Raw genomic sequence first — 11,508 nt, forward strand, 5'->3', positions numbered from 1 at the left:
GCCAGCCCTTTTCCTTAAAGCAGCAGTCGCCCACGTCTGCACGGGCGGGAGCCCCACCGCTCCACACCGCCACCGGGGTCCCCGTCTCTCCCTGGCTCAGCACGCTGCAGCTCGCTCTCTCTCCAGCTCCTGGCTTTAAAAATGGAAATGTGTTTGAAAGTAAAGAAATGTGGGCAGGTATACACAAACGGCGGAGAAAAAAACAATACAGGATTAGAGGAAGGGGGTGGTCCTAGAAATTGGTGGTTTCGTTGCAAAAAAAAAAAAAAAAAAACCCTAGGTCCTGCTGGCTCTCACCTCTTTCTCACTCGGCCACATTCCCTCCTGACGCGCCAGCTTGGGGCGGGCACTCGACCTTCCCGGTCTCCTGGCGCAAGGTCAGTGAACAGGGACCAAGGTCCGGGTGCAGACAGCTCCGTCGGGGACCTGGAACGCCCAGCTAGCCTGGGCGTCCTCGCACCCCTGCCTCCCCCGCCCCCCTCGCCCCGCGCGGTCCTCCTCTCCCAGGGCCCCGCGAGTTCGCGCTGGAGCCGCTGTACTGCCAGGAATCCAGTGTCCCCGTGCACCGACACCTCCACAGGCGCGAGCAGAAAAGCGAAACTTGTTGCTCTCAAAGGCGAGAGAACAGTTCTTCCGAAGGTGGCAGAAAGCTTGAAGAGCATCTCCAAGGCGTCCTCTGGGCTTTGTTTGCTAAACCAGGTAACTAAATAAAGAGACCTTCCTCCTAAAGCGTTACGCGGATGGTCCCCTGGGTGCAGGCGCGTCCTCCTCTCCAATCTGTGAGCTCAGAAATCCAACCGCTTCTCCTCCCCCGGCGCGCGAGACCCTGTGCTCCGGGCTCTGCAATGCCGAGAAAGGTCTTGCGTCCTAGAGCCAGTCTTGCCACTGGTCACGGCCACAACAGCGGTGGAGACGAGGATGGAAACGGCCATGGAGAAGTCCGTGGCCCGAGAGCCTCGGCAGAGTCCGCCGCGCTGCAGGGAAAGTCTGAATGGAACTTAATCCTCTGAAAGTGTAACACACCGAGGTCATTTGCAATGTGAACGTGCTACATTGGACGGGAGAATTCTGACACTTACGCCCCGCAATTTAAAATAAATTGAAAATGTTTTTAAATAGTTTTTCATTTGACTAGGCAACCGTGTCCACAAATTTCTATTAGTCTTAGACCGACGCCCTCTTTCGGCAGGAACTTGCAGCCGACTTGTATCCCCGATGACACCTCCTCAGACGCTGAGTTTGCTTTTTGTTTTTTTTTTTTTTTTCTTTTGTTTTGTTTGACGCTGAGGCCCCAAAGAGCAATCGCTCTCATTTGTGACGTTGAAAAGGCAAATTGGGGTTTTCCGGAGATGTTAGCAAGTTTGGCCATCAGCGCTCATCGCCGTTAACAGCACCTTTCTTATGGCTCTTTCTGGCACCATAAATGTAATTATGAGTAACGTTTCGTGTTCCAGGGCGTTTAGATTTCAGATTATGCACTGTGATCCCTGAATCTTCAGGTAGGGCCTTCTAACTCCTGCGAAAACTTTCATTTGTGTTATTAGCAATGCTAACCAGTAGCAAAAGAGGCATCTATAGAATTAAATTTCACAGAGTAGTCGACGCACACACTGGAAATTGAGATTTAGAGCTTCACAGCGGTTAAATCCTGAAATCCTCGGAAGAAGGAAGGGAGGGGAAGTAGGAAGGAAGGAAGGAAGAAAAGAAAGGAGGAAGAAAGAGGGGAAAGGCAAGGAGAAAGAGAGAGAGAAACAACAGGCTAAATCCTAAGTTCCAAGGGTCTTAATGGATTTGGAAACTGGTTGCCAGGAGACTGGAAGGAATCAGGGTTTACTATTACTGCTCGCTATGCCCTGTGTCTGGGGAATACTGGCCAACGGCGATATGATTCTGCACACTGCGTAGCGTGGGCTTAGTCGGAAAGTCTGGGGTTTCAGTGGCACCGGGTGTGAACGCCTCTCCCCTTCCAGGCGCTGCCCAGCCGCGCCAGAGGTCACGGGCAGGGCAGTGCCTTTTCGTTTGAGTATTGCAGCCTCTCGGTGACCTTTGGATAAGAGCTCTCAACTTCCACTCTGTCACTCAAGAGCACTGATGTAGCTGTGGAAGGGAAGAGCCCCCAAACTAGACGGAAAAACTAGAAAAGTCAGTGTTTCCTCTCTTAATGATGCTCAAAGCACCCCATACATTTTTCCATTGAGCAGAAATTAGGATTTTTTTATTGAGGTGTAATTGACATATTACATTAGTTTCAGGGATATAACATAATGATTTGATATTTGTATATATTATGAAATAATCACCACAACAAGTCTAGTTGACACACAAAAATCTTTTTATTGTGATGAGAACTTTAAGATCTGCTCTTAGCACTTTCAAATATGCAATACAGTATTATTAACTAAGGTCACTATGCTCTACATTACATACCCATGACTTACTCACTTTATAGAAATGGGGATTTTTAAAGAAAGTTTTTCAAATGAAAATAGGCACAAGATTATAAGAAGACCCACCAAGTACTATATGTATTTGGATTTAACCTCACAAGTTTATTCACTTTCCATCAAATTAGATTTTTTCCCAGGCAGCTGAAAATGTGTGCAGATATCCTGAAAATCATAGAGTTCTCCAGCACTAGGGCTGGAAAAATTTTAGAAGTCACCTAGCCTGAGACCCTTCACTCTCTAAGTGAAGAATCTAGGCCAAAGAATACAAATGGCGTACTTAAACACCTCTTCATCCCCTGAGGATATCTGTAAATAGAACTGGATTAATGTACCACCCATTTATTACACCATGCAAAAGAGGGTTGGGAACAAAGATAAATTTCATTAAGGAGTAACATTCTTTATATCAAAGTTTTATTTTATATGTAGCTAAGTTTTGAAAATACGCAGCGTAGAAAGTTACTCGTAGATTATAATATAATTTTTGCAGCATCATAATCATAAAGATGAATCAAACCAAGAAACAGCTCATCCCTTGGACTCTGTTTTTAAATATTGCTCCTTTCAATTCTGTAAAACACTAGGATGGAAAAAGAAAGAAGCTTTTTTTTTTTTAACATTCAAAAGATTACTAACCTTCTCACTGAGTTCATACTTTCTGGCTACAATTATTGAATGAAAACAAAAGAAAGTTACAGGGACATGCTGCAGAGTAAAATAAAATTAGCCTAATGAAAGGCAATGTTAGCCCTAAACGTCATACTACAGAAAGTAATGAACTTTTTATAGAATTTAGAAATGTTTTCATCTATATCCACAAACCATATTTGTTTTAACTTCAAGTTACTAGAATAAAGGGGCAAGTTTTCTATAAAGTATTCAACTCCCTGTTTTTCAGCTCTGTGAAATGAAGCCATGTCTATATGGTATTCCTCTGTCACCAGGGAAGACCACATTATATAGGGAATCTCAACAGGTGATTCTTTGCAACGTGCTAGAAATGCTATCACAAGGAAGTTTTTTCCACCATTTGTAATAGTCCATACTATGGTCTTCTTCCTTAGAATGCTGGCATCAACTGCCAAAGGAAGAGGCTCTCAAAGAGAATCTCCTCTCTTTTTAAGCCAGCCCTGGAGTCACACTGAAGAATCCCCCTATGTAGCCTGCAGCCCACAAAGAAAGTATCTTCTGGGGACAGAATTGTTGAAAACACACTTCCCCCTAGAGGCAGAAAAGATGAAAGAATAGTACACATAATCCAAGAACATCTCTGTCATTCAATGAGCAATGAGATTTTATTTTTAACATATAATTGATCTTTTAGAGGGAACCATTCAAGATGTAGAGGGGAAAGCAATGAAAGGCGAAAAATTAAAGCCTTGCCTCTAGGTTTTCAGCTTGCCTTAACAGGGACTCAATTAATCTCTCTTCCTCTTATATACAGTATTTGCCAGCACTATAAATAATAGCAATTACATAATTTTTATATTTAAACTTATGATTCAATTTCAGTTGAAAATGCAGTTAAATGTGGCCTTGAGGGGTCCTTCTGAAAGTGCAGCTCTAGCAGATTTCTCTCCTTATGGTCAGATTTGTTTCTGTATCACTGTCCTCTTAGGTTTCCATTAACTACAATCTCTCTTCATTTCTTTGGAGATATTTGGAGATAAAATGACATTGGAAACACTTCTGAAAAATCTAGAACTCACCTGTGATTTAACCTGAGTGCTGGCATGAGGTTTTCTAGGATGTGCAAGCTATATTAAGAATTCCCCCAGATGGGGAGGGTATAACTAAACTGGTAGAGTGTGTGCTTGGCATGCACGTGGTCCTGGGTTCAATCCTTCATATCTCCACTATAAATAAATAAATAAATTACCTCCCACACACACAAAAAAAAAAAATTTCCCCAGAAACTAAAAACATCCTAAATCAACTGCACTTCAATTTAAAAAAAAATAATTCTCATCATTGATTTATAGACAGGGTATTTAATATAAACCATTTTTAAAAATCAAACAAAAATGTGTAAGTGCCTCAACTTCATGCATACCCATTCTGACTACATTTAATTGGTTTATTTAGTTGTACATTATGTCATTTCAAAAAGGCTTTAAGAAGGAGCATAAAAATGTAAAGTGGAATTTTAGAGAATTTTCCTCAGGGCAAAATGCACAGCAATTGCATCCTGCTCTCTTGGACTCTGCTTTTTTCCTTAAGGCTTTACTAACAGTCCCAAGCCTCAGCAACATTCTCCTCTCCAATCTGAGTGCCCCCAGCATCCCTCGTGGTTGTGATCATACTCAGTTTTATTTCCAATTACCAGGAGGCAGTCTGGGTGGGCATTCAGTCCTCAGAGTGTGTCCTGTGGGAACAGCACCCATTGAGGAGTCTCACGATATGTCCAGAGGTTGTCTTTTCACCAATTTGCCCTTCAGTTTCCTCAGTTTCCTCAGTTTTCTCCTTCTGATATGGAGATAGTGATCTTGTCCTGGTGTTGTAGAACTAAGGGTCAGGCAAAATTAGACGGACAGTTCTTCATATATAGTAGGAAATTAACAAGTGGCAGGAAACTATACTCAGTATCTTGTACTAACCTAAAATGAAAAAGAATATGAAAATGAATATGTGTATGTACATGCATGACCGAAACATTATCCTGTACACCAGAAATTGACACATTGTAACATATTGTGACATTGTACTTCAATAAAAAAATAAATAAATGGCAGCTCTTGTTATTACATTCCTTTCACTAACGAGTAAAAAGTACTATGCCGAATAAGTGTTCAACCAGTATTACATAAATTCATTGTGGAATGAAAGAAAGAATGAATTCAAAACCTGAAATGATACAGCTTATGCATACCTGGTTTGGAGTTACCTATTGTCCATTCATAACAGATCTTACTTAATCATGTTTCGAAATAGTGGCTTCCTTGGAGGAACCCTTGTGGCAATCACTTTGATACTGGCCCTGAATTCCCAAACTCGGAAGTTTCCCGGTGAGCTTGAGACAAGAGCTTGTTCAATGTCCTGTCCCTTACATCGTGAAGCAAAGAGAACAAGGGCTTGTGTTTGCTGCCCCACAGCTGCCCTACCCAGCTTTACGGTTTCCCCAGAAACTCAAGCGAAAGGGAGCAAGGGGAGACAGGGTAAATCAGAGAGTGATTTTTAAAAAGGAAAAAATAGAAGTGGCTGTGCAAAGGGGCTGGATTTTGAAGGTGAATGGGAGCAAACACAAATTGTATGGGAGCACAAAGAGGTTTGTACTGGAAGGAATGTATTTAATGTCTAGATCGTGGATATTATCATAAATAATGAGAACAGAGTAGAATGTCCTAGTGGACTAAGTAGCCAGGCCATAAAAATGTCAGGCCCAGAGCTTAATGCTCGTGTCGAATTCAATAAACCTTTTTAAATATCTAGTGTGTCAAGGACAGTGGACTTTCTCTTGCTTAAGTCTCTCATATCAGACATCCATTTGTTTTGTCTGGGGGTATGACTTGACCCAAGCTATATTTAAATCTATGTGATAATCATGTTATAACAGTCAAATGTGCTATGTTTAAGAAAAACATTATCAAGACAAAAATATATCAAATTTCAAAAACATCTTTTAGAAATCATTTTCCTGGTGTTATTACATCACAGTATTAAAGAGTTTATACTCTAATGGGGAGGGTATAACTCAGTAGTAGAGTGCGTGCTTAGCATGCACAAGGTCCTAGGTTCAATCCCCAGTACCATTAAAAATATGTGTATATAAATCTACTTGCCTCTCTCCCCAAAATTTTTTTATTAAAAAAATTTTTAAAGAGTTTAAACTCTAAATTAATCTGCATTAATCCATTAGAATATAAACCCCATGAGGGCTGGGATTTTTTTTTTCTTTAATCAGTATTCCCTCCTTCAAAAATGACATAGTAGGAGGCACTTGAAATTTTATCTCACCAATGATAAATCCAAAGAGTGCAAATTTGCAATAAAACAAAATTTAGAAGACAAATAAAGCAGTTCAAGGAAAAAGATAATTCAAAGAGAAATTAGCTTTCATATATATATATATATATATATATATATATATATATATATATATATATAAATCCATATACATAAACTTCCAGAATAATGTTTTAAACATTCAGATATCATCAGGTTGGATTTATGATTGTGCAAACAATATAGAAGGCAACGATCCTAAATACCAACTTCAAGAGATCTTAACACATTAATATAGCAGCACCTCATCACTCATACCTAATTCTTGATTATTTTCCTTGCTAAGATATTGCAGTATCCTTTTAAAAAATTATTACATTATCTTTTGTAATGCTGTGAGCAGGAATTCAAGGTGGTGAGGAAAATTTGTGTTACTACCTTGTGCAATGTAGTGAGATATAGTTTTTTCTTTCTTTCCAGCAAGTACATTCCATGAGGTATTAAATCTTGGATAGCTGATGCATGAGACTAAAATAGAATAGAATGCCATGAGGAAAACATCAGGAAAATTCTTGACATTTGCCCTCCCGTATTTTTGGTGACCATGTTGTGACATCAAATTTCGTCCTGACATTAGTAGAGAAAACTGTTCCATCAAGCTAACATTGTTACTTTTCAATTGTTGGTAACTCCTTTGACGGTAAATTTTTTCATTTTCTCTTCATCCATCCTACAAAAATATCCCCTTTTCAGTCTTTGTGTGCTTTTTCCCTACTGACTGCCTGGGGAAAATGGTAAGGATTATTTTAGCCTGAATCCTGAAGACTTGAAGACTCTTGGAAGTCTGGATGTAAGATATGGAAACGGCTTTCTACTTGGGCAATTTCTTGTATGCAAGTGTATGTAAGTGTACAAATTGTCTCAAACTGCAAATCATTCATGTACTAGTGAATCACTTTGGGTTTTTTTTTTAACCTCAGATACAAATTTTTTAATTAACCATAGCCTCAGTTCTTGGCACATTCATGATCAATGTATGACATTCTTGTTTTATTTTAACTTTTCCCCTTCATTGCTCTCTTTATATTCCTTTCACTCCATAGGATCCTCTTTAAGTGTTTAATTTACACCATAGATAAGTATATATTCTTGAAAGACAGCGTCTCTTCTGTATGCATATGTTATTCCAATATAGAAACTGTCTTATGCTATTTCTTATTTTCACGGAGAGTACCAGGGATAGATCTTAACAAAACTATTAGGTGAAAAATCTACATCATTACTTTCATTTTGTTTAATTTTTAGAATTGGTCATCTCTTTTTCCCAACTTTATTGAAGAATTTGTCAAATATAATTATACATATTTAAAGTGTACATGATGTGATATACATTTTGGAATAGTTACCAAGATCAAGATAATTAGCATATACTTCACTTCATATAGGCTATTACTTTGCACGTGTGTGGCAAGAATGCTTAAAATCTACTCAACAACATTCAGGTGTACAATACGAGAATGTACATTTGATTCTCAGAGCTTACTCTTCTTACAACTGAAGGTGTACCCTTTGACCTGCATTTCCTAATCCCCCTCCCCCCAGCACCTGGCAACCACTATCCTAGTCTGTTTTTATGGAATTTGCTTTTTTTTTTTCATTCCACATGTGATAGCATACACTCTGCCTGGCTTATTTCACTTAACATAATGTCCTCTAGTTTCATCCATGTTGTCACAAATGGCAGGATTTCCTTTTTAATAGCTGAATGATATTCCACCGTATAATCACTGTAACACATACACGTATATATCACATTACTCATTCATTTGTTGAAGGACATTTAGGTTGTTTCTGTATCTTTGCTATTGTGAGTAATGCTGTAATGAACATAAGAGTGCTTTTTTTTTTAATTCTTAAATCCACAGCCTTATGCTTGGGGGTATGACCAACCCATAACCCTGACCCAAGCCATAACTTCTCTGAGCAATAGCCAATATGTCTGTTTTCTGTTTCTGCATAAAGGACTACCATGACTTAAGACAGCAACCATGTATTTACTCATGATTCTGCCACTGAGTTCAGCTGGGTGGTTCTTCTGGTTTTCTTCATCTAGGATTTCTCACATGACTACAATCACCTGGAAGTTCATCTAGAGCTGGAAGATCCAAGATGGCATCACCCACATGCCTGGATATTAGCTGGGGTTACCAGCTAGAAAGTCTCAGGTCTCATCTATACAACCTATCCAACAAGATGGCCTGGATTTCTGACACAGAGGCGACCCAAGATTGCAAGTCCCAGAGCAAGAACACATATCAAGTCTCTTGACATTTGCTGATGTCTCATTGGCCAGAGCATGTCACATGGCCAAGCCCAGAGTCAGTGTGGGAAGGTGATACATAAGGGAGTGAGTATAGGATGCATGATTCGTTGGTGGCCATTAAAATAACAATCTACCATGCTAGTAGACAGTTCTACAACATATGACCCTAAAATGGTGAGTCATACCTAGGAAAGAGGTATGACTCCCTGGCCAAAAACTGAAACCAAATAGGACAAACCTGGAGAAGTATTTGGTTCTTCTGGCTTGAGCCAGCCTGGAAGACTGAGGGGGCACCAAGGTGATAGATTCTAAGGTGACAATTCGCTGCGGATTCTGGAGAGAAACTCAAAGTACAGACAAAATACAGGCAATGTGGCGTTGGGTTTTTGGCAGTTCTTTAAAGCTAGAGGACATCTACTGAATAGGGCTGATCCTTTGATTTTTCTGCCCTCCAGCTGCAAGAAGAGCCAACTTATATGCTGCCAGAAAGGCCCTCTGTCTTTCATACTCAACCTTTAATTAATAATATCTCAGTTTTTCATTATCTTACTCTATTTCATTAATTTTCCCCAAGAATAACCATCCAATTTCACAGTTCTTCTAATTATTACTTCCACCAAATTTCTCAAACATCAGTGGTATTGCCCCTACCTCTGCACTCCTTTCCACAATCCACCAATAAATTCCTTTCCATTGGTATGCATCCCAATATGCCAGCGATGAACGTTTCAATGAATGCATCGCTACAAACCAGGGGTGATCAGTGTTCCACATGCCAGCAGTGATCCTGTCCTCATTGCCAGTCAGCTGGCAGGTGATCCTGCTCCAAAATCTCATTGTAGGGTCAGCTTCCTCAAACCACACCTGGCATCTACTGTCACAGATGTGGTTCTCTGGGAAACATACCCTAAGAGAAGATTTGCATGCAGAAAGTTTCTTGGTAAATGTTCTCATGATGAACATCTGTAGGGGAGTGAAGGCAGGAGAATTAGGCAGAGGGAGGGGTTGAGCTGCAATGCAATCCCGCCTAGAGTCCTGGAGCTGGAATGCCCAAATTTGAAGCAAGGTGTCCAAATTCACCTTGAAGGCTGACCCCAGGGAAAGGCATGACCTTGGATGAAGTGTCTTTCTTCAACTGAATGCAATTCCTAGAGAGCAACTCAGCTGACCTCTCTCAGCTACCAACATTCCCAGCAACTGGTGGAATGAGTGTCTCTGCCATAAAGTGGGGATCTGGAAAGCACACGACATTCAGGACAGCCAGGGAGACATCACAAGTGAAATGGCCTCTTCAGTATCAACAGGAACTAGAGAAGCTGGAAGCCAAGAAGGAGTACTTAACCATCAGAGGTAAAGTAGAAACACATGATTACTATTATACAGGACCAAGGCTAGGGTGACGCAATCAAGGCACATAAAACACAAAATTTAAGGAGACATTTACTCTCAAGGTTGCGCCAGTGAAGGACTCGTCACCCGTTACCCTGACCATGAGTGCCTCCTTAGATTTTGTATCCTAGGCATCTTGCTTGCCTTACCTTCCTCCCATTCCTGCTATTATAGACAGTAAAGTCATCACTGTAATCAAAGTGGTCTGATCCATGTAAACTTTTCATTTATTATTTGGTCCCTGGAATAAAAAAATAAAATTAAACTGCCAAGATCCTACTTGATTTGAATAAAAAAGACAAAGTCCTAAGAGTAGCTTGAGAGTAGCAACACTTAACCCAATTTTCAGTCCTGAATCTATTCACAGAGTCAGCAAAGAAAAGTCTGGGTTCCACTGAGGAAAGAAGCAACCAGAAGTAACACTACAAGTACTGTGACTCTTCTTCTGACTCTTCTCCAAAGGGACCTTTAGCTATTCATCAGTATAATCATGCACTAGGAAGAAAGGAAAATAACCAAAACTTTGAAAAACTATTGTGACAGTGAATCTAGTGTAATTCCAACTCCCAGAGCTCCCAGATTATCACTGCAGTCTACCAATCACAGTAGAGATAACAGAAGACGTATGATGTGCTGACCTTTTTTTCAACCTTATCCACCTCACCAGCGGTCCAATGAGACTGCCATACCATCTGTGATTACTGAAAATACAGATACCCTCAGCAACTAAAGAATACTAGCACTGGCTTCCCAATCCATGAGATAAGAACTATTTTAGCAGACAAGATCAAGCAGAACCTCAAGAGTTTCCCTTTCTTTCTAAAATTATAAACCAAAAGCACTTCTGCATTTCTGAGAAATTACTAAGATTGGAGGCATCATGAACTAATTTTTGTATGTGAGGAAAGAGGATGATTCCTGTCACACGTCCATTGATATGTCCAGTATGTCTGAATGAAAAGAGATTAATTCTGGGGAAATGACAGTGAATTGTTTGATGTTAAATCAGGTGGAGACAGAATTTGTAGTTGTCCAAGCACATGTGAGCAAACCCAACAGCCCCCTGGAAACTGTTACGCAGCTACTGACATAAGTTATTTCTCCAATCCGGGAGTTAGCAAACTTTTTCTATAAAGGGCACAGATGGTAAATATTTCAGACTTTCCAGGCCAAATAGTATCTGTCTCAACTACTCAACTCTGCCATTGTAGCATGAAAGCAGCCACAGACAACCCATAAGTGAATGGATATTACTGTGTTCCAGTAAAATTTGGTTTACAAGAACAGTCAGAAAGCTGTAATTTGCTGGTGCCAGCAAAAACCTAACAAATTAAAAACTCCAGATTAAGTTTCTTTGATCTGGCAAGGAAAGCAGTATACTTTTATGATAGCACCTCAGGTGTACTT

Source organism: Vicugna pacos, chromosome 3, assembly GCF_048564905.1.
Source record: "Vicugna pacos chromosome 3, VicPac4, whole genome shotgun sequence".
Classification (NCBI taxonomy): Eukaryota; Metazoa; Chordata; class Mammalia; order Artiodactyla; family Camelidae; genus Vicugna; species Vicugna pacos.